The sequence below is a fragment of the Lissotriton helveticus genome, chromosome 5_1 (assembly GCF_964261635.1).
Source record: "Lissotriton helveticus chromosome 5_1, aLisHel1.1, whole genome shotgun sequence".
In the NCBI taxonomy this organism is placed as follows: domain Eukaryota; kingdom Metazoa; phylum Chordata; class Amphibia; order Caudata; family Salamandridae; genus Lissotriton; species Lissotriton helveticus.
This window is the reverse complement of record NC_136065.1, coordinates 828,361,099-828,385,488: the sequence shown is the minus strand read 5'-3', so window position 1 is coordinate 828,385,488 and position 24,390 is coordinate 828,361,099.

Genomic DNA, 24,390 nt, shown 5'->3' with positions numbered 1-24,390 from the left:
ATAGCAAATCTCTATAGGTATGAAATGTAATATTTTGTATAATTAATTTTATATTGTATAATTATGTAATACTATTTTTTTAATGTTTATAAATTTTTTTATTTTTTTGCCCCGGAGTGCTCCCGGGGTGCGTACCGATGCGCTCGCCGGTAAGCGCAATCTTGCAGCACGCCCCGGTGCGCGTACCGGTGAGCGTCCCGTTAGCGCTTTTGCCGCGAACGAAAACAACATCGTGACGTTTCGCGTAGCCGCGTGATGCGTCTTATGACGCACGGCGTAAACGTACCCGGAAGCGGCCGGACGTATACGATCGCGCAACGTCCAGATGCGTTTGCGCTACGCGCCCCCGGGCGCGCCCCGGGGCGCGTAGCGTAAGCGCGTCGGGTCATGTGACCTGAAAATAACACTTCTCATTGGTTCAGATCAGTTTTGGTTTCCAAATGATGAAGGCCCAAGTCATGTGACCTGAACGTAACACTTTTCATTGGTTCAGGACAGTTTTGTTTTCCAAATGATGAAAGCCCCCACCTTTTTTCCTCATTCTCACTTTGTTCTTTGAGTGAGGAAGACCTGCTTCTATTGATAGAGAAATGGCTACAGTAGCAGCAGCAGCTGGAGCATCTGCACCACCACCACCACCACCACCACCACAAGGACCACCACAACATCACATTGGTGGTGAACAAGAAGAGGAGGAGGAGGAAGAGGAGGAGGATGAGAGAAGGCAGTTCCTGCCTGAAGACAATCCCCCATATAAACCTAAGGAGCACTTTATATGGGAGTTTTTTAAATTCCGAAGGGGTGCAAAGAAGGTATACGCTGCAAAGGTGACCTGTCTCATCTGTGGCGCTGTACTATCCAGGGGGAACCCTGCCAAAAAATATTAATTTGGGAATCACACAATGATTCGCCACATGCAACGATTGCACCCCAATAACTATTCTGCAGCAGAGGTGAGAGAACTGTGCAGAAACCTTCCCCAATCATCTTCCAGAACCTCAACAAGCAAAGAACCCACTCCATCGGGTCCGGAGGCAAGGGAGATGGTCCCAAACATACAAACCAAGTTTGGTGGATACAAAATCGTTTGTATATTTTGTGGAAAAACAATAACCTATGGTGAGCAAAGTATTAATCTCATCAACCTTGCTGGTGACAACCACAAGTGCCCAAAGAAACCTTAATTTTTTCCTGTTTTTTTTGCTCCAGTTGAGCCGTTTACAATTCCCTGTTTTTTGTTTGTCCCCATAAAAACTACAAAAAAAATATAAAATTGTTCATAAAAGCCAAAAAAAGTAAAAAATGTTCAAAAAAACAATAAAAAAATATAAAACAACAAAAAGAATAAAAAAAAACAGTTCTTTTAGAACTACCTCCAATTTATAAAAAAATGCTACATTTTTTAAAAACTCTGTCATTCTTTTTTCTCCAGGGTACGCTCCCCGGTACGCTCCCCGGTGCGCGTACGGGGCGCTCCCCCCGCGAAAATCGAAAAAAAAACAATTTTTTTTTTGCCCCGCGGGGCCCTTTTATGGCCCCCACATCAAACCTAGGGGGTCAGGGGGGGTCTACCCTGTCCCCTTTTGGTCATTTCCCCCTTTGTTTTTCCCACCTCTTGTTTCTCGATCCTACCGAGACACAAGATGGCGGCCGCTCCGGACTGTTTTGGAATGTTCACAGACACCCGAGAGCCAATCAGCTTTCCGCTCGCGTACTTGCGTTGCGCGCTGGTACACGCCCCGGTGCGCGTACCGGGGCGCGCATAAAGATATATATATTTTTTTGAACCTAAATTACTAAAAATCCACTGGAGCACATATCTTGGAGAAGCGTGGCTCAGTGGTTAGAGGCGGCAGACCCGGAAGCTGAGATCGGCCGTGGACCAGGGTTCGATTCCCCGCCTCGGCGGGTCTCGGGCTCAAAAATTCCACGGACTCGACAATTCTCGCTCCGGTGCCTACTCAACTCACGGGGTCACACTCTGCGACTCTGGGCAATAGCTTGCTTAATCTCCACTACGGCCCCTCGCGGCGGGATGCCTGGCTTTCACCTTGTGGATACCCTGCCGGGGTATCTCACAGGGGAATACCAGGACGGGTTCCCTAAGCAAGCGCTTAGATACCGGGTCGGTGATTTGCGCTATATAAATACATGTACATTTACATTACATTTACATATCTTAGCAAAGGCACATCGGGCTACCAGTCCCTACAATTTTGCCAAGTTTGGTGGAAATCCATTCAGCCGTTCGGGCTAAAAGTGAGTCCAACCCCCCTATGGAAATTAACATGGGGAAAACACGTTTTGGGACCCCCCTTTTATCTCGGCCCCTGCTTGACAAATCCCCCCCAAACTTTCAGGGAAGGAGCGGAGCGTAGCGGGCCATCTTCTTTGAGAAAGTCGCGAAGATTCGTCCACCGGCGCCAAAGTTATTCCCAATAGAATGTTGCAGATTTCCTATGGAAACTAGGTCCTAACTATAACTACCTACTGGCGACCGCCAGTAGGTAATATATGTATATATATATTACCTACTGGCGGTCGCCAGTAGGTATATATAGTTAGGATTTTTTCCCTATGGGATTTTTGAAAATTCTATGTCTAATAACTTTGGCGTTTGTGGACGGAATTGGCTGAAATTTTCTGGAAAATTGAACATTTTGTTTCTGAGGAGCCCCTGAAAATTTGGGGGGGGGGTTCGTCCAGGGGGGGCCGAGAAAAAAGGGGGGTCCCAAAACGTGTTTTTAACATTGAGTTTTCCATAGGGCGGTTAGCCTCACTTTTAGCCCGAACGGCTGAATGGATTTGCACGAAACTTGGCTAAATTGTAGGGACTGGTAGCCCGATGTGCCTTTTGTAGGTCTCAATATATGTGCTGCAGTGGATTTTGAGAAATTAACGTTCAAAAAAAGATATATATCTGTAAGCGCGGACCGGGCAGCGCCCCGGTTCGCGGACCTTAAGCGTACCGGAACTTCGCGTAGCGAAGCTGATTGGCTCTCCGGTGTCTGTCAACATTCTAAACAGTCCGGAGCGGCCGCCATCTTGTCTCTCGGTAGGATCGAGAGACAAGAGGAGGCCAAAACAAAGGGGGAAATAACTATAAGGGGGCATAGTAGATCCTCGCTGACCCCCTAGGTTTAATGTGGAGGTTTTAAAGGGGCCCCGCGGGGCAAAAAAAAATAAAAAAATTTTTTGTTTTTTTTCGTGGTTAGCGCCCGGTCCGCGAACCGGGAAGCGTTCTGGGGAGCGTACTACAATGAAAAATGAATGATAGTCTTTTCAAATGCTGTATGTTAATTGATTGTTGGATTTTTTGATTATTTTTTATTTCCTTTATCTTCCCAGGGAGCGACCCGGTACGCGAACCGTTGAGCGCCTCGGTTCGCGGAGAGAGTACTCCTAATAGAAATGAGGGGTGGGGGGCAGCATTCAAAGCAGATCAGTGTGCATAAACACGAAAATGTTTTTACTTACCACGTACTTGACATTCGACAGCTTATGATATTTGCTATTAAAAAACCATTGAAATTCACTGAAAAAACCATAGGTTATAGACCATATATAGTTAGGAATTAGCATTTACAAAACCTTGAAAATTCACTGAAAAAACCATAGGTTATAGACCATATATAGTTAGGAATTAGCATTTACAAAACCTTGAAAATTCACTGAAAAAACCATAGGTTATAGACCATATATAGTTAGGAATTAGCATTTAAAAAACCTTATTTTACTCACACAAAACCATTGAAATTCCATATATAGTTAGTTGCACTAACTATATATCGCGCACCCGCAATCCACTGCTGATGATGTCACATATTACATCATTCATGACATGGTCAGTGACATCACTGATGACATCACTGATGACATCTCAAATGACATCACTGATGACATCACTGATGACATCTCATTTGACATCAATGACCACATCACTGATGATATCATTCATGTGACAATACAATGCATCTCCTCACACTTTAATATAACCTCTGTTACACCCAGTGTTAAATACAGAGTATAATTTTTGAAACCATTGACACACCAATACTAGTTACTACATACGCACTCAGTGATTCCTATGTTTACACACACATTCACTCATTTACCCATACAATCATTCATACATACAATCACTCATCTTTACAACACTATCATATGCACTCATACACCTATACAGACTCTCACACTCTGTCACTCATCCATGGAGTTACTCACACACCTAGTCAGTCCTGTAAAGAATCAATCACACTTCCATTTTCTAATCTATACAGTTAAACATAGAGCACCTTACATTTTGAAACATATACTAACACATAATTACTCTCTTATACAATCATTGATACAAGTACACATTGATCTGCACAGAGTCACACACCTCCCAGCCAGCCACACACACACTCAGTCTCCCATACAAATACTTGGGCAATCAATCAATAACCCATATAGTTACTCATATAGCTACTGATCAACACATGCAGCAGTTTACAGAACAACAGACATAATGATGCACAAATTAAGACAGTTTAGTCACTAACCCATGCACTCAGTGAGACACATTTAATCACTCACTCATACAGTCAGTCACGCACCTACTAAATCCTTCATCCAGACACTTCTACATCTACTCATTCTTCAATATGTAAAACATATTTAAACTTTACAGAAACACACAGTCACTGGATGATGTCATCAGTGATGTCATTTGAGATGTCATCAGTGATGTCATCAGTGATGTCACTGACCATGTCATGAATGATGTAATATGTGACATCATCAGCAGTGGATTGCGGGTGCGCGATATATAGTTAGTGCAACTAACTATATATGGAATTTCAATGGTTTTGTGTGAGTAAAATAAGGTTTTTTAAATGCTAATTCCTAACTATATATGGTCTATAACCTATGGTTTTTTCAGTGAATATATATATATATATATATATATATATATATATATATATATATATGTACAAAACTCCTCTCCTCCTGGAAAGAAAATGAGCCGCACACAAGACTTCTTTTTTGCCAATTTTAATAGTAATTTGGAACAGCATGTGGCGTTTTCCTGACGCGTTTCGTTCTTCCTAGAACTTTATCAAAGGTAAGCCATTGCACCAAAAACATGCCGTTTGGTTCCTACAGTTCGATGTTTCATTTAAATTCACTTCCTCTAATGGTATTTTCGTGTCAGGGTCACTTCCTGTGGTGAATTGCATTATGGAGCCTGTAGTACCAAGGGCTGTGTTGCATTTACATCCCTCCAGTGGGTGGTGTCTTTTACTGCTGTTCCTGGAGTAAAGTCACTCTTGTTAAATTTAATCACAGGCTGAAGTTCCCCGGTGTCAGCTCACTTTGAAAGCTGACTGTGGGGTCCAATACCAAGGCAGGTCCTTGGCGGCACCGCATCCTCCTCTTCGTTTGCACGACTCAACATGGAGGGCTCTGGGTTGGGGGATGATGGCGCTCTTCTGGTGGTGCGTTGCTCTTCGGCGGAGCCAGCCGATTCACATGTACAAAACTCCTCTCCTCCTGGAAAGAAAATGAGCCGCACACAAGACTTCTTTTTTGCCGATTTTAATAGTAATTTGGAACAGCATGTAGCGTTTTCCTGACGCGTTTCGTTCTTCCTAGAACTTTATCAAAGGTAAGCCATTGCACCAAAAGCATGCCGTTTGGTTCCTACAGTTCGATGTTTCATTTAAATTCACTTCCTCTAATGGTATTTTCGTGTCAGGGTCACTTCCTGTGGTGAATTGCATTATGGAGCCTGTAGTACCAAGGGCTGTGTTGCATTTACATCCCTCCAGTGGGTGGTGTCTTTTACTGCTGTTCCTGGAGTAAAGTCACTCTTGTTAAATTTAATCACAGGCTGAAGTTCCCCGGTGTCAGCTCACTTTGAAAGCTGACTGTGGGGTCCAATACCAAGGCAGGTCCTTGGCGGCACCGCATCCTCCTCTTCGTTTGCACGACTCAACATGGTGGGCTCTGGGTTGGGGGATGATGGCGCTCTTCTGGTGGTGCGTTGCTCTTCGGCGGAGCCAGCCGATTCACATGTACAAAACTCCTCTCCTCCTGGAAAGAAAATGAGCCGCACACAAGACTTCTTTTTTGCCGATTTTAATAGTAATTTGGAACAGCATGTGGCGTTTTCCTGACGCGTTTCGTTCTTCCTAGAACTTTATCAAAGGTAAGCCATTGCACCAAAAACATGCCGTTTGGTTCCTACAGTTCGATGTTTCATTTAAATTCACTTCCTCTAATGGTATTTTCGTGTCAGGGTCACTTCCTGTGGTGAATTGCATTATGGAGCCTGTAGTGCCAAGGGCTGTGTTGCATTTACATCCCTCCAGTGGGTGGTGTCTTTTACTGCTGTTCCTGGAGTAAAGTCACTCTTGTTAAATTTAATCACAGGCTGAAGTTCCCCGGTGTCAGCTCACTTTGAAAGCTGACTGTGGGGTCCAATACCAAGGCAGGTCCTTGGCGGCACCGCATCCTCCTCTTCGTTTGCACGACTCAACATGGTGGGCTCTGGGTTGGGGGATGATGGCGCTCTTCTGGTGGTGCGTTGCTCTTCGGCAGAGCCAGCCGATTCACATGTACAAAACTCCTCTCCTCCTGGAAAGAAAATGAGCCGCACACAAGACTTCTTTTTTGCCGATTTTAATAGTAATTTGGAACAGCATGTGGCATTTTCCCGACGCGTTTCGTTCTTCCTAGAACTTTATCAAAGGTAAGCCATTGCACCAAAAACATGCCGTTTGGTTCCTACAGTTCGATGTTTCATTTAAATTCACTTCCTCTAATGGTATTTTCGTGTCAGGGTCACTTCCTGTGGTGAATTGCATTATGGAGCCTGTAGTACCAAGGGCTGTGTTGCATTTACATCCCTCCAGTGGGTGGTGTCTTTTACTGCTGTTCCTGGAGTAAAGTCACTCTTGTTAAATTTAATCACAGGCTGAAGTTCCCCGGTGTCAGCTCACTATGAAAGCTGACTGTGGGGTCCAATACCAAGGCAGGTCCTTGGCGGCACCGCATCCTCCTCTTCGTTTGCACGACTCAACATGGTGGGCTCTGGGTTGGGGGATGATGGCGCTCTTCTGGTGGTGCGTTGCTCTTCGGCGGAGCCAGCCGATTCACATGTACAAAACTCCTCTCCTCCTGGAAAGAAAATGAGCCGCACACAAGACTTCTTTTTTGCCGATTTTAATAGTAATTTGGAACAGCATGTGGCGTTTTCCTGACGCGTTTCGTTCTTCCTAGAACTTTATCAAAGGTATATATATATTCCAAACACTGGTCCTCTGTTTGACGAACCACTTCAATCGAGTGCACACGAAAGCCATCCAAGGGGTTAACCAGAGGACCAGTGTTTGGAATTTAATTGCGCGTCTCACTGCGCGCCGAGGAAGCACCCGTAACACAGAGGAGCAACGGCTGGTGAATAACATGTTGGGAATATATATATATATATATATAGGGTAAGTACTTTTACTAAGTTTATGACTTCACCACACATGCATTTGCGTTGTAATGGCATGCGTGGTAAAGTCATATGCGGGGTAAAAGTTTGTGGGGTGATGGTATTGCGGACTAATTGCATCCGCGTTGTAAAAAATGATGGTATGCGGGATAATAGTTTCCGGGATAACATCATATATTCCAATAAGGTGACTCCAATGTTATTCTATGGGAGAGGTAGGTCTTGCAGTAGTAAAAAAGAATATAGGTGTATTTCACTACCAAGACATGTAAAACTTAAAAGCACATGTCCAACTTTTTAAATACACAGCACCCTCTCTCTGGGATGTCAGAGGCTTACCCTAGGGGGGATTTATATGTATTAATAAGAAACGTTCGGGCCAGGCAGAAGGCTTATTTTACCAAGTCGAAATTACAGTTTAAAAACTGCACACAGAGGCTGCAATGACAGGCCTGGGCGTATTTAAAGGGCTACTTAAGTGGGTGGCACAATCAGTGCTGCAGGGCCACTGGTAGGATTTAATTTATAGGCCCTGGGTACATGTAGTAATTAAAGATGCCAATTCGGTATAAGCCAATGTTAACATGTTTAAAGGAGGGAGCACATGCACTTCAGCACTGGTTAGCAGAGTTAATGTGCACATAGTTCTAAGGCCAGCAAAAACGAGATCAGGAAAATTGGAGGCGGAAGGCAAAAAGTTTGGGGGAAATCCACCCTATGGCTGACAGGTCTAACACTACTGTCACATAGCGTCAAGGAGACTGCACATATCAAGAACATTATGGGCAGCTGCCAAGAGAATGGCATTGATGCCAGTAAAATAGTAGGCACGTTTATCTTGGGCTACAACTATACTCACATTGAAAGTAGTGTGAATGTCCCAGCAGAACTTTCTCCACGGAGCTTTCAGCCTACTGCTTGCTTTGCCAGTCACCCTTAAAAGTGGCTGAGCTCTCATTGTTTTTCTCCTTTCCCTTCCCTTCTTCGTTGGAAGCAGGACGCTTCTTGATGCACCTGAGTTTTTGGAAAAGGCTGCGTTATTGGAAGCAAGCAGAGCTCACACTCTTAACCCCTTCGCTGCGGGGCTTTTGCACCTGCTGTGTGGGGGGAGGGGGGCCGTGCGCGGCGCCGCCGTGCTTGTGACGAGCACACCCGTTTTCGAATGTTCAGCACAGCGGGGAAATTATCCCTGCGTGCGAACGTTCCAACGGTCATGACGAGCTCAGCTCGTCATGAGCACAGCTCAACCGTGCCTCATGACGAGCTGAGCTCGTCATGAGCACGGAAAGTGTTAAAAAGCCTTCAAGTCTACAGACACCTCACAATGTTCTTACAATAATATTCTATAACCCTTCCCACACCCAAAATCCTTACACACCGCTTAAGAGTTTCCAGCCCGCCTGCCCGAGATTAAATTGTCAAACGTAAACACATTTAAACAAAGAAATCATAGTTTCACTTTTATCCTTGAATTACTATCCCCTTCTTCCTCCACTTGACCCAGGTGGCTAAGCTCATGACTTCAATTATGTCCTTCTTATACTTCTCTCTTTCTTAGCTTCCCAACTCTTCCCTGACTTACCTGTGCAGAGGTGTTCTATCTCTCTACCATTCTTTATTCAGCTTCTCTTACACTACCATTCCTCCAGAACCTCCATTTCCTTCAAAATATACGTTCTGTTCCCCCAGCAGCAATACATGGACGTTTTATAGGAACTATCCTACTATCTTCTTGTCGTCATTGAAGCACAATTGTTTCCCATAGAATTTCTTCTTTGTGTGCTCCTCAGAACACTCCACAATTGAGTGGCTACCAAACCATACTTCTTTCTTCCTTCCATCTTTCAGATCTTTCCTAAAGCTGTGATCTCTAAAGATAACATATGATGTAAACTCATGTTTTTTTCCAGATATTTCAATTAAATGTATGAAAACCAGAAGTGTTGAAGACAGCTGGATGGAGCGTTATGGGGACCATTTTTAATTTATTTCCTGCCGCCAACACTCTTCGAACTGAGGCGACGACCCCTGAGGGATTTGTGAACCCTTTCTTTACTGCCAAGGACCCAGGACTTTGCCTACCTCGCCGGACCCGCTTCGCGGGTCCCGCAGCGCCTCGTGTCTTCTGAGGCTGCATCTGCATATTCACAGGGAGCTTGCATCGAGGAGCGGGCAGGTAGCATAGCCGGCGGGGCTGCGAGCATAGGCAGGGACTCCAGTCTCCAGGAGCCCCTGCGCGCCCATTTCACACACCTGGGCTGCTCTCCCCGCTGGCCACGCCCCCCGCTTCACTGGTGTTAAGCCGGCTGTTTCCGAGGAATCGACGGACCATTTTTAATTTATTTCCTGCCGCCAACACTCTTCGAACTGAGGCGACGACCCCTGAGGGATTTGTGAACCCTTTCTTTACTGCCAAGGACCCAGGACTTTGCCTACCTCGCCGGACCCGCTTCGCGGGTCCCACAGCGCCTCGTGTCTTCTGAGGCTGCATCTGCATATTCACAGGGAGCTTGCATCGAGGAGCGGGCAGGTAGCATAGCCGGCGGGGCTGCGAGCATAGGCAGGGACTCCAGTCTCCAGGAGCCCCTGCGCGCCCATTTCACACACCTGGGCTGCTCTCCCCGCTGGCCACGCCCCCCGCTTCACTGGTGTTAAGCCGGCTGTTTCCGAGGAATCGACGGACCATTTTTAATTTATTTCCTGCCGCCAACACTCTTCGAACTGAGGCGACGACCCCTGAGGGATTTGTGAACCCTTTCTTTACTGCCAAGGACCCAGGACTTTGCCTACCTCGCCGGACCCGCTTCGCGGGTCCCGCAGCGCCTCGTGTCTTCTGAGGCTGCATCTGCATATTCACAGGGAGCTTGCATCGAGGAGCGGGCAGGTAGCATAGCCGGCGGGGCTGCGAGCATAGGCAGGGACTCCAGTCTCCAGGAGCCCCTGCGCGCCCATTTCACACACCTGGGCTGCTCTCCCCGCTGGCCACACCCCCCTGTCCACCAATCAATGCTAGGCACTGACAGTGATTTAAACTGAGCATAGTTCCCGCTTCGCGGGAGCGCGCGGGAGGGCGCCGGGAGAAGCCCGGGACAAGGGTGGGACCGTCTGTGGCCGTCTGGGGCCGACGGAGGCCGGGCTGGGCCAGGTTATTTAAAATCTTGTACTGGTGTGTTGTGTTTCTGATCACCCTATTGTTTTTTTTTTTTCTTGTTATTGGGTTGTGAAAACTTAACCGGTCAGATTTTGTCATGAGCCATTCCGCCCCCCCTGGTGTAGGCACCTCTGTTCTTGGTCCATTAGATACATTTTTCAAAAAATCTACCAAGGAGGTAGATATGGACCTACTCCTAGCAGAGAGAAGAGCAGAGCGTCGACGATCAATTGAGCAGATAAAGAAAATCTCACTGCAGTCACAAACAGTTTTAAACTCTACCCATGATATGGCCGCCCAAGGGTTGAGTTCAATTGAGGCCGATGCTACTGACATTAATCAAACCCCAAGAATATTTAGATTTCCAATTATTTCCCCGCTTTGTGTTAATGCCACCAGCGGTGATCACTTGGTTTGCCCGCCGGTTGATCACTCTAGTTTTGTGGAAATAAATATCCCCTCTAACAATCTTATTGATTTGGACTCCTGTTCCATGTTGCCCAACCTCTCTTTGGTTGGTTTAGTCCCAGGAGAGTGTATACCATCAAAGAGTAAATGTAACAGTAGAGCTAAGCCAGATGAGGCTAAAAGGGTTGTGCATTCCCCACCGAGGAAAAGAAGGAGGAAGGGGGGGGGTAAAAAGGAAAAGTCACAGTGGCCGGCTACCTTCACCAACTCCATCCAAACCAAACACCGAGTTGGTGTTACCATCTATCGTAGCGCCACTGGTTTCAGATATACAGGGGTTGGTAACCCCTGAGATACCTAGTGAAGGGGTTCAGGAGGTGTCCTACGCTAACATAGAGAAGCTTATTAAATCATACATGCTACCTGTGTTGGAGCGTGTTAGGACACTGGGTGATAAACTGGACCGCCTGCTGGCGAACATTGAGCCTACAAATGCCCCTAGCGTGGACAAGGCCAAGGGTCCACCTAACATACCTTACTGTCCATCCCAGGGTGTTGGCATTACACCTAGTTCTATTAGTAAACCTTCCAAAAGTGTAGCCAACACTGATACTGTTACTATAACTAATAAAGCATTGGTCCCAGCTGTCAAACCCCCTACAGCGGCAAGTACTGCTAAAGCAAATCCTAGGGTGGTAGTCAATAAACCATCCGAAAAGGGTGTTGTGCCACAGATAAGGAATGGGATGGGTAAAACTGCTAACCCCACTGGCAAAACTAACAGACCCCTTCCACACAAGAAAAATGTTGATTTGCCCCCGGATTCTACGAATTATGTTATTGTTATGACGGGTGTGCCACCAGTTGCGGAAGGGGATAGGGAAAATAACGAAAGTTTAAAAAATAAAGTCATCTTTTGGCTGAAAACAAATAGGCCCCTTCCTTCACATCTTAACGGGGATATTGTTACAGTCAGAAGATGTCGGTGGGTAGGGGTTCGTCCCAAGGACATAGAGGGGGATATAGTTATTATTAACTTTAGGGACTATAAAGTAGTATCCCATCTCTCTGATTGGTATGTAGGAAGTAATGAGGGAGGGATCTCAACGAGGAATCTTACATATTTTTACCCCGAGACCCTGATCAATCCACCAGATCAACCTCCTGCTAATAATAATAAAAATACCAAAAGCCTCCTTAAATGGACTAATTTTACTCCTAACTTTCATGGATTCCAGTTCAATCCTGAGGCGCAGTATCGCTCCTACATCCAATCTAACTATAATTGTCCCGTACAGACGCCAGGTTGGGCTAAGATCAATACCCAGCCCAAGGGCCCTTCAGTTTTACTTGATCCATTATTCCCCAATAAGCCCATGTATCCATCGGTTCCTATAACACCTGCCTTTACACAGACACAACAGTACCCAGGTTTTTTCCCAGCACACCCTTTTCCAAATAGGTCTACTCAGTCCCAAGAGCCTTGGAATATCCCTTTGAGAAATCTATATGACCCACTATCATGGCTGTCGACTAATGATTGACCAGCACTTTCATTTAGGGTTGATGTTCCTAACTCTGAGTGTTCGAGGGGGGAGACGTCCTGGGTATCCTTCCAAATGTTGCTGAAAGTCCGGAAGATCAACTTTATCAATCTGTGGAGGGCTGTATTGTTAGTAGAGGAGAGTCAGACACACCAACTTTGGTACCCACCCCCCTGTCTACCAATGATGTTAATATTATGGGAGCAACCTCCGGGTCAACTAGTTTGGCTGGGTCAATGTGTTTGATTATGGATGGTCCGGCTATAGATGCTGTGGGGCATGTTGAATCCTCTCTTCTGTCTAATGAACCCTATCCAAATGTTGTAACAAAAATGTGTGATCAATCACGTGGAAAGGGCACCAGCTTGGGATGTTGGAACGTTGCAGGGATTGATTCTTGCGTATGTATTCCTGATTGGGCTGATTTTATTCGACAAGGTGATGTCTGGTCGTTCCAGGAGACCTGGGCGACCCAATCAGTTTATTTTCCAGGCTTCCTGAATTTTAACAAGCTAGCAGTTAGAGGCCAAAGAGGTAGGGCCATGGGTGGTCTTACTATTTGGGTTCGCCAGGTAGCAGGTGTTTCTGTGAAGGAAGTCTTTATTGACTGCCCCGATATATTGATAATCAGTATGAAAACAAGTAGTGGGCTGAACATGCTGCTTATCAATGTATATGCAAGAGGTATTGCGGGTGGCCGTGTGTCATCCACCCTTACCTGTTTGGATGACTTCCTGGGTTCCACTCAACTAACTGGTCATGTGGTTGTTATGGGGGATTTTAATACTTGTTTTGAACCCCTAGGTAAAGAGGATGGATTATTAACCGAGGACGAGGATTTGACCTGGGGGATTCCCCAACTCGAGCTACCCCCGATCACTAAGTGGTCTCAAGCAGCCACATTTACTGTTTAAGGCTTTGAAATTAAAGAACCTTGCCTTAATTAAAACCTGTAGGAAGGCGTACAAAGTAGCCAAACTTCGGGCAAAAGCCTCATGGGACGACGAGCGTTGGTGCCTCTTAGCCGAGGCCTGTGGCTCCAGGAATTTTCAACACTTTTGGCACCTCCTTAGGTGGGGTCAGACTCAGGACGACCGCCCTAGTCCCGCATCCATTGAACAACAGAAATGGGTGTCATATTTTGAGGAACAATTTAGTTGTCATGGCATCACGCAAGACTCTATTAATTGGCCAATTATTACTGATACACTTGTGTTCTCGGCCAAAGAAGTAGAGTCTGTCCTGAATGCCATCCCTAGGGGCAAAGCGCCCGGTCCGGATTGCATCCCAGCGAACTTATTCCAACAAGATCAGGACTTGTGGGTACCATATCTAGTGCGTTTGGTAAATGCGCTGGTTATGGGCGCCAGGGTTCCTGACTCTTGGGCAGGCGCTGAAATACTGCCTATCTTCAAGATGGGAGATCGGTCGGTTCCATCGAATTACCGGCCGATCAGTTTAATAGACGCAGTCCAGAAGATTATCACTCGCCTTGTTCTGTCAAGGGTTCAGGCTTGGATGGAGGAATTTAACATTCTTACTCCTCTCCAAGCTGGGTTTAGACCCCGTGTGAGTACATTGGATCAGGCGTTTCGTTTCATGCTTCTGCACTGGAAGACGGTTACCCTGGGCAAAGGCAATCTATATGCTGCCTTCGTGGACCTTCGGTCTGCGTTCGACCTTGTCCCGAGGGCCGGGCTTTGGAACTGCCTATTAGATATGGGCATGCCTCCCATTTTGGTGCGTCTTATAGTGAACCTTCATGCTCAGACATTTGCATTTGTGCGATGGGGCAAACCGGGTGAGGTGACAGAGAATTTTCCAGTGGCAAAAGGTGTCAGGCAAGGTTGTGTTTTGGCACCTACCTTGTTTTCTCTATATATCAATAGAGTTACCAAGTATTATGACAACTTTTCCACGGATGCCCCAATTTTGGCTGGCATGAGAATCCCCCTGCTCATGTTCGCTGATGATACTCTCCTGATTTCACGAACCAGGCAGGGTTTGCAGAATGCACTGTCAAGGTTCGAGAGTTTCTGCAGCGAACATGAGATGGAGGTGAATGTCTCCAAAACCAAATTTATGGTTTTTAAGGGGGCGTAAGCAAATAAATGCCAGGGTCACCATGGGGGATATCCCCCTGGAGCAAACAAAACATTTCACCTACCTGGGTGTCACCTTCAGCGACACCTTGAGTTGGACCCACCAGATTGAGCTTATGACCATGAAACAGAAACAGCTAGGCGGAGCACTGATCAAAGAACATAAAGGGTCATTTACGAGGCCAATGTCTCCGCTTATTAAGATCTATGGTGGTAAGGTTCTTTCAGCGATCCTATATGGTGCGGAACTATGGGGTGGCAGTAATTTGGATTCATTAAAACATGCCCAAAACAAATTTCTAAGATTGTCCACAGGTCTCCCACAGTCGACTCCAATAATTCCCCTCCTTTATGACCTAGGGTGTCACTCGGTGGATGACCAAGCAAGACTTCGTCCTCTTACCTTCTGGCGCCGTCTGTGGACAACGCCAGAACTCCATTATTATGCAGAAGCCTGTCTGGAGGTTAAAAATAGCCCTGGAGCCTCGAATATTGGATGGTTCAGAGACCTCAAGACTACCCTATTAGCCTTGGGTTATGGCAATCTGTGGTCCTCGCCTGAGTCAGCCAATTTTCCCTCCAAAAAGGATCTTAAAAAATGTTATTGGGACTGGGTGACCCACAATATGTATATGGAAATAAACCCGAGCAGCCTTACTGGACTGTTCATTGTACACAAGGACATACCAAAGTTAGAGGGGTTTTGGGACACTATAACTAAACCCTTGGACCGCAAACTATTTTTCCAATTTAGATGCGGTTCACTTCCCATTGGGGAATTTACTAAAAAATGGGGAACAGAAAGTTCGGGTTTCTGTCCCAACTGCCAAGGTACTAGGGAAAGCCTGGACCATTTGTTGTATGTGTGCCCTTTATACTCTGCCCCCAGAGCCAAATGGCTTAAACCTGTATGTAGACAGCTAGGAACCAGATTGGCTGTAGAAGCAACTAGATTGCTAAAAACCAACTTGGATTCCCTCATTGTTGTGGGGGTTGCTAAATTTCTCGGGTGGGCATGGGTGCTTAGAAGCAGGTTCATCAAAAACAACTAAATGGTGACTGCTTAGTATCCTGTAACCTGTTGATGTATGGTTGTTCACGTGTCCATTTGTAAAGTTTTGTATATTTGCACAAGAAGCTGATTAGCTTGTCATTGATTTAATATTTGTTTTAACTGTTTTATATGTATATATTGTATTTTAATGTCTTTTATGATGAACTAATCGAATAAAGACTTCTTGAACTTGATGATCCAGCCTAAAAAAGGGAAAAGAGAGAAAGATCTGGGAGGCAATGGAACATTAGTGACATGATGATCGAAAAAATATGAAAAAGAAATAAAAGAAAAAGGTACTGAACGAGCCAGGCTCCACACTCTATACTTACTCTGGAACCCTTGGACGATGTCTCTTTTTGTCTGGATGATTGTGTGGAGCGGAGGAAGACTCATTAGCCAATCTACTCATCACTGTTCCAATGAGCCATGACTCTGAAGAATCACAGACTCTCGATCCAGAGTTAGTTTGATTTATTACAAAGCCAAGAACAGTTGGACATACAAACACCTCAAGACGAGGGTATAGACTTACATTGGAACTAATACAAACCCAAATCTACGGGTGGAGTTAAGACGATGCAGCATACACAGAATAACTAATTTGAGGACCAGGACACAAAGGATAACTGCTCCAATATCAAGTTTCCTCTTCATTGGAGGTTCATAGTTAAAAAGCCTTTGTCTGTCCCTACACTATCGCTAACATGACTTCCCTACTTAGCAGTTTCCCAAGGCAAGTTCTGAAAAGATGTCAGCACGTGAAGGCTTCCTAAGAAGACCATTCATGTTGGACGGGTCAAGAAGCATACTGCTACTGAGCTCGTTCTAAGATGCTCTCCTCTCCCAAGGCAAAGCAGAAGTCCCAAGACTCTGTCCATAACTCCAATACAAGAACCTGTATGAGACTTCCCACAATGCGGTGCAGCATCACCCCAACACCTCCTTGTAGGTAACTTTCCATGCAACATCAATGCTCCCACACCTTGGCTCAATGACCTTGTTTCCTAGGCTCTCTCTGGTGAGCAGAACACCATCCCACATTATCAGCATCGCCATTCAATGTATCTTCTCCACCCTAAGCCTAACTCCGAAAAAAAAACATTATTCTAACTAACAGGGATGTATTTCTCCACCTGCAACAGAAAAGTGAGAAATAACAAGTTCTGCATACACATGCATTTTACTAGCAGACCTTACATTAGAGCGTCACACAATTTGAAACAGCACATCAATTCATAAAGCACACCTACACATGATCATCGTTACTGAGCACATTTAAATCAATGCATTACATAAGCATACAAAATATAAAACGTTCATTAGTCATGTAAAATTCTACACACTAAGGTTTTTATCTAACCATACGTAATTGCAATGTTGATTTCTCCACGTTCTATGAAAATATGCCTATCACTTCACCTTGCACGTTATTACAATACAGAATCTAATAGTACAAATGTTAACACAATAAAGATTATATGTAGAGGCAGACTACTATCGATTATAATGCATCCCTACAAACCACAGAGCGAATCGGCACTCTATCAGCACGCAAGTAAAGGTACCAATAAAGAGAAGAAACTTGTGAAATCAAAAACTGAAACAATTTGAAAAAAATCCTAATATGCCCTATATAGAGAATTTGAATAACCAGAAAGATGAAGGCAAAACTGCTGAAGGATAAATGTAGAAATTCCAACAGCGGTTAGAGAACAACTCGGTAATTCCTGAGGTCACTGCAAAGGTAAAGAACAGAAAGTTAGATTTAGGACCCTCCACATACAATGACACATAACTTAACATCCCACGTAACAGAGTATAATAGTATTTATGTAATTGTGGCACATGACTGAAATAAGATCTACTATTTCCTGTTCCACCCCAGGTATCCTTCTGATTTTATTGAGCAAAATAGTTGCCGATGTTTCATAATTATAATTTTTTTCTTGCTGTAGAACATCTGACTTCACTTGGAAATCAAGGCTGACCCATGGGGACTAATTAAATAAAAAGTAAAAGACCACCCACCCTGACTGCAGTGATGTAATGCCATTGCCTCACATTAGTGGCATCTGTGATGATATGGATTTCTTGAGTATTCTGTTTGCAGACTGAAGATGTTATATACCTTTGTTGGAAGGCATTACATGCTCATCATTAAGCATTCCTTTAGAAGCAGAAGAAATAAGGAATACCGCACCTGAGAAGGTTTGATTGCATCTCACACATCACAAAAGGAAGACGTTGGACTAACCACTTTCAACATGGACGACCATAGGAGCAAATGAAAATGCCAGGTCTTCACCACTATTAAGGAAAGTGGCTACTCCCAAGATTTACATCTCATTCTAACTGAACATTCCAGCTGGAAGAGATGTGAGCGCAAAAAGGTATGTGTGTCAGGAGGGAAGGACCAACTCGTGAGGGGAGTGACTCCCCTGTGTTACAAAAAGATGGACGTTCAGCAAAAAGTATAGCAGGAAATAAGCATTGAAAGTTGCACTAGAACGAAAATATGTTGTTTTAAAATGTCTCTAAGCTTAGTAAGGAAGGAACAGCATAGTAACCCGACATCAAAAATAAACCAAGGACGAAGACTCAAACTGCTCACAGGAGAAGCTTTGTGAATTGGGCCTTACATCATCATCACATTTTGGCTCTAACTCTCACGTGCATCTGAATTTTTTTGGGTGATTTTGTGCAGTTAAAAAAGGGAGTTTTCAATTGAAGTCCCGGGGACCAGTTTTGAAGTTCTGCACTACAACACAGTCTCAGGTGCGTGCACTAGGCACAGACAAGGACTGTGTGATCCAGCACGGAAGAAAACACGGGCCTTCCCAGCGCAGGCACATCTTCGGCTCGTCCATGCCTATGCTGAGGAAAGAGCATTACTGAAAGACAGATTCACAATTTAAAACTGGACCTCTGCCAGCAGACTGGGCTCACTTTTAAAAGGTGGTAGGATTCCCTCATATTCAGTTGCAGCGTGTAACTGGACACAACCACTTAGGGATGCTGCCAGTCGCCAGGGCACCACTGCACCCCCTCCCATTGGTCGCTCTGAGTGGGAGGGTGCACTGAAAGTTTTGACCATAATGCAGAAGGGAATCTCGCCTAGAAAATGTGTAATTATTTTTAGTTTTTTCAAAGATTAGTTAACCAAAGCAAATACCTGGTTAACTTGAGTTCTTATAGATAAATGTTGGTCAAAGATGACTCAAATATTCTTAACTCTATCTGCTAAAGGGATTATTGAAATATACTCATTTACTTAGGGTCCATAACTTAAGTCGCAGATCATGTACTTCTATAATGGAGAAAACTACACTACATAACTATGTAATAACAAAGAGAAGGCAGACATAGAAGATTTGTCTTTTAGACTCCTTTAAAGCCTAGTGGGCAGCGTTCAATCATTCTCTCACTCCGCCATCACTCAAAGCTAATGCTATAATGTCCAAGTATTTACCTAGTTGACTTGATAAGCTTTATATTCTAGTTGCATACAGAAGTTCATGATACTGTTGAAAGGGGTGTGTAATGTCGACTGGTGCAGAAATTATTGTATAATTGCCTGTGTCTATAGTCAAGATCTGGGTGTTGTCAATAGATGTTTTGATGTTTTGATCAATCATGCCAGTGTTTGCTCAGGTCTGTCCCCTTTCCTAAAAAGTGGATTCACACACCTGCTGTCCAAGGTAGAGAATTCTGGAATTCTTACAGTATTTCCTGGAATTTAACTATAGTGGATTTCGTTTTATTGGTAACAAACTCACTCTCCAGCATTTTGAGGCTGTCCTCTAATTATTTCAAATGTGTGCAAAGTGCCTTAAGAATATCTGATCCCTTAGCTATACAAATGCCTCTAATATATATTTTAAAAGCCTCCCATGTAGTCTAAATCTTCGGAACTGAGTGCTTGTTTAACTTGAAGTACTGTATTATGGCAGCCCTGATGTCAGTGTGGATAGCAAATCCCAAATCTCTGACCCCTTCAATCACCAGCTTACAAAATGTGGAGGCAGAGCGGAATTCTCTATAACAAGAATGACTGGAGAATGATCTTATAAAGAGCTAGGCTGTATACTAGTATTACAGATGTTCACCATCTCTGATTGTGACTCTAGCCTCATGACAATGCGGGAACACTTGTAGAGGAAGGAAAAGTAATATGGAAATTCAGTGCAAGCAGGGTGAACTGTTCTCTATGCATCTACTAAGCCATACAATTGCATGATGAGTGATAAGGCCATGCTAAACTTTAACGTTTGTCAATGGTCTCACTGCACTTTATCCAAATACCAGGATAAAGCAACATTAAAATCACCCTTCATGTTATGAACCAGTATCTATTTTTACTATATTTAAGAATCATATTGTTAAACGATTTGACTCGTCAATATTGGTAACGAGAATATTCACTAAAAGTAATGGCTGTGTTTCCAGAATCCCGGTTATTACTACTGCCCTGCCAAATGCATATGTTATGCGTTCCTTTAGACTGAAATTCACAATTTTTCATATAAGTATTACTAGCCTTCAAGAGTTTGCAGAACATGAAGAGAAATACTGTGATGTTCAAACGTAGACACATGGGATGGCTGCCCTGAATGTGCCATGTGCCCTGCTCTCCATGCCACTGGAGTCAAGCTATCCTGGCTGATGATGGCTGAAAGCCCGAAACCGGTCCTAGGATGCTTTTTTCCAGTCCAGGGAGGACCTGGCCTGGCAGTTCGGGCTGGACTATTCCCATTGGGCGCAGGGTCAAGACTGATTTGCATATGGCTGGGTCCAAACTGGAATGGTATGGTGAGCAAAAAAACACTGAATTAGGCCCAGATCTCTGTACTGCGGTGAATGTATGACATTGTTCTGCATTCTGTCCATCAGTTGTTCTTTTCGCATTTGTCACCCCGAGTGGGACGGGTATGCCCAGACGTGGGTTACCGTGCTCTCCATGCCACTGGAGTCAAGCTATCCTGGCTGCTGAGGGCTGAAAGCCCAAAACCGGTCCTAGGATGCTGTTTTTTCAGTCCAGGGAGGTCCTGGCCTGGCAGTTCGGGCTGGACTGTTCCCATTGGGCGCAGGGTCAAGACTGATTTGCATATGGCTGGGTCCAAACTGGAATGGTATGGTGAGCAAAAGAACGCTGAATTAGGCCCAGATCTCCGTACTGTGGTGAATGTATGACATTGTTCTGCATTCTGTCCATCAGTTGTTCTTTTCCCCTTTTAAAGCAGATCAATATCTATTTTGTGTCTGTCTAGGTAGAATAACACTTGCCCAGCTTTCTGTGAATTGTTAATTCCATATATATTCCAAATAATTGATTTCTCCATTAGATCAGTGATTGAGTCCGTCTGAGTAGGGCGTGAATCTGGATTTTTCCTCCACTGCCATTAGATAAATAAGAGCATTAACAAGCGAGTAATATCTCCTGGTATCTTCGCTGTAATAAAAGTTCTAAATAAGAGTCCCCAAGAAACTACCACCGCCTCCTACCACCCATGTCAAACCCAATAAGAGGATTCCTATTTCGCGGTGCACAAAAAAAAACTACCCTATACAATGGCACTCATAGCCACCATAAATGAAGTCTAGCCCTGGTCTACTGACCATAACTGTATTTTAACCATAAACATTGTTCCACAACCAACAGTTGACACGAGCCCGGTCACCAAGTCTCAAAATAAAGCGATGATCAATCCTTTCTGCCACACATTTATGGGTTTGCATTTATGTTATTAACAGTGTGAGGAGGAGGAAAGACAATAATAATGTTTCTGATTGCACACTGCGATAACCAATTCAACGAGTTCACATACATTCCCCATCCCAGTGGCAGGAAGTATCAGACATTCCCAAGACTGCTTGCTGTGAAGAGATAGCAGTTTGACACAGTTAAAGAGGAAATCAAACATTATCACGAATACTGGAGGCACCACATATATAAATTCCCTGAATGGAGGTGGAGCCACAGGAGTTTGAAATGGACAGTCTCTGTGCTTGAGGTGATGGCATAACAATTTTAGCGCAGAGTCAAGCTGAGTGAAAAAGTGTGTTTTACCATTATATTCCACAAGCAGTCTGGCTGAGGAGGGCAATGAGTATTTAACAGCTTTTGCCCATAATAATTGTTTTTAGTTTCCAGGAAAGATCTTCTGGCCTCTAGAAGATGATTGTGGATCCTCCATATTGCAAATCTGGGATTGCCATGCAAATTCATAGTATTTGATTTCTGTCCCTCTAACTGAGCAGTTTCGCTATTACATGTCTGAGGTTCTGCCACGAATGTGGTTTAGGAGTTAGGGAGCAGTGTGCCCTCTCCACAATAAAGCCATCACATTTGAACAGGGTTTCTAGGAGGCATTAGATAAACTGCTCCATATGGGTGTTATTGTTGGGTTCCTCAACCCTACAATACTGACTTTGCTCTGGCATGATGGCTCTCTACATCCTCATTCTTAACCTGACTCTTTTCCAGTTGGCATGTGAGCATAGAAAGGGTGACGGCCGATTGCTGGTGAGAGTCTTTTACTTCCGAAATTCTCGATTCTGCCTGGATTAGCCTTGTGTCCTTTTTATCTAACAGCTCCTGAAACTGGTTTATTTGTCAGAGTGTCAATTTTGCATTTATTGAATGCAGGCTTACTTTCACATCACGAAGAGTAGCAATGCCACCATCAGAGGTCTCAGAGAGTCTCAACTCTTGATCCTCTGCTTGGATTGCACTTTATTTCTTATTGAGCTGTAGCTTGGCTTGTCTGTAGTCTCTTTCCAGTGGCATCACTTGCAGTGGTGTGGCAGGAGCTGGAAATGCATAGGACTTCAGTACTCATGATATGCAGATCAGCGATTCCTCGTGCATATCCATGTTGTACTCTGAATCATCGCCTCCTGTGTCTTTGACCAATATTGTGCCACACTCGTGTTTGATAGAAATCAGAACATCAGCTTTTGCCAGTTCACACTATACAGCAACGTGACATATGGTGCTAATAATGCCATCCAGGCTCCAAATTGTCAGCTGGCACCGAAATGCGGTGTCAAGGAATTGCGGTGTCAAGGACACTTTATGGGAACTCAACTGTCAATACTCGTTTTGGTCTGGTGGCTGCTCTGACTGCTCAGCAGTAATAACACTGTGTCCAGTCTGTATCCCAGTGACCCTTTATGGCTTATAGGACCGTTTGACACAAACCCTCCTGTGACTAGAGTGCACAGGTGGAGCCCCATACAGACCAGCGACCTGAAGCACTACAACTCAGCTCTGTTGGTGTAATTCTACTTAAGCCAAAGGGCACAAGATCCACTGGTGCTGCTGCAGGGTGTTCAGTTGAAGCTATTTATCCAGTGGCGGCCACCACAATAAAGAAGTGGTGAGCCAGGTGGAGGCGGCGCGGGGAGTGCGGGGAGTTTATAATAATATATATATTTTTAACCCCTTCGACGCTCATGACGAGCTGGGCTCGTCATGAGGTAGCCTCCTCGCACGCTCATGACGAGCCCAGCTCGTCATGAATAATGGGTTTTTGAAAATCCCAGCGCAGGAAGGGAAAATGTGCCGCGAGGATGTGGTTAAGAACCTCTTACCTGGAGCTGCTGCCCGCCTCCTGCGTCGCGCTAGGCCTCATCCTTCCTGGTCTCAGCAAGCACTGGGGCCACGTCATAGACTCCCTGCAATCCCGTGCTGCTCTTATGTGAGAACAGCATGGGCTTTAGTCTGAGCGAGCTCGAAAGACGCTCCACTCAGACCAGGGAGTCTGTGGGGGTTTCTCTAGCCCAGCTGTTCAAAGCAGCCAGGCTGGAGAAACCTAAGTGCGCATGTGTGTTTAGGTTGGCCATAGACGGCCGGCAAAACACATATGGGCACTTAGGGAGTGCACATAGCACTCCCTCGCCCCTCCCTGCGCAAGCTGCTTTCTCTGAGCCAGACAGTGGGGCGACACTCCTCTGCCATTGTGGAGGAGCCACCTCCGTATTTCTCGTACCCCACATGCCTCCAAGGCTGAGGGTATGACGGGCAGTTGGAGCACGCTGGGATGATCCTTTTTATGCTATGCCCACGATCACCCAATAGTGATCATGCTGCGTGCACAAACAAATATTGTGGCAGAGTTAGCCACTGCTATTGGGCCTAGACCTCTCTATTTATTCTAGTGCAGGTATTAGATAGTTGATAGCAGTGCAAAGTCATCCAGTGTCAGCCCCTTCAGTGCTCCTCACATACTTTGCAGATTCAAATATTTTGCTAAATTAGTTCAGTGTTTGTTTAACCAGTCACCCAGCAGTGAAATGCCACCTCTGCATGCCCTGCCCAGTAATGATGGCAGAGGTTTGACTTCTTCAGCACAATAGTGCGTAAGATTCATCTGCACATACATCGCCTCCACAATACTGGCTTCCACATTGTCAAGATAGTTAGCAGATGTGGAATAGTAAATACATTCCATCCCATATATGCTTACCTTGGTAATCTAGTAATATAACAACGCTTAGAAAAGAGATGGGGCTGGTTTTACTTTAATTCAGTGTTGCACAATATCTATTGACCTTCAGAATACAGAGTCTACACCCAAGTGATCAATGAAGGCCTACAGTCCTCATTATGAGGGCAGCCGTCATTCCAATGAGGTCGGTAA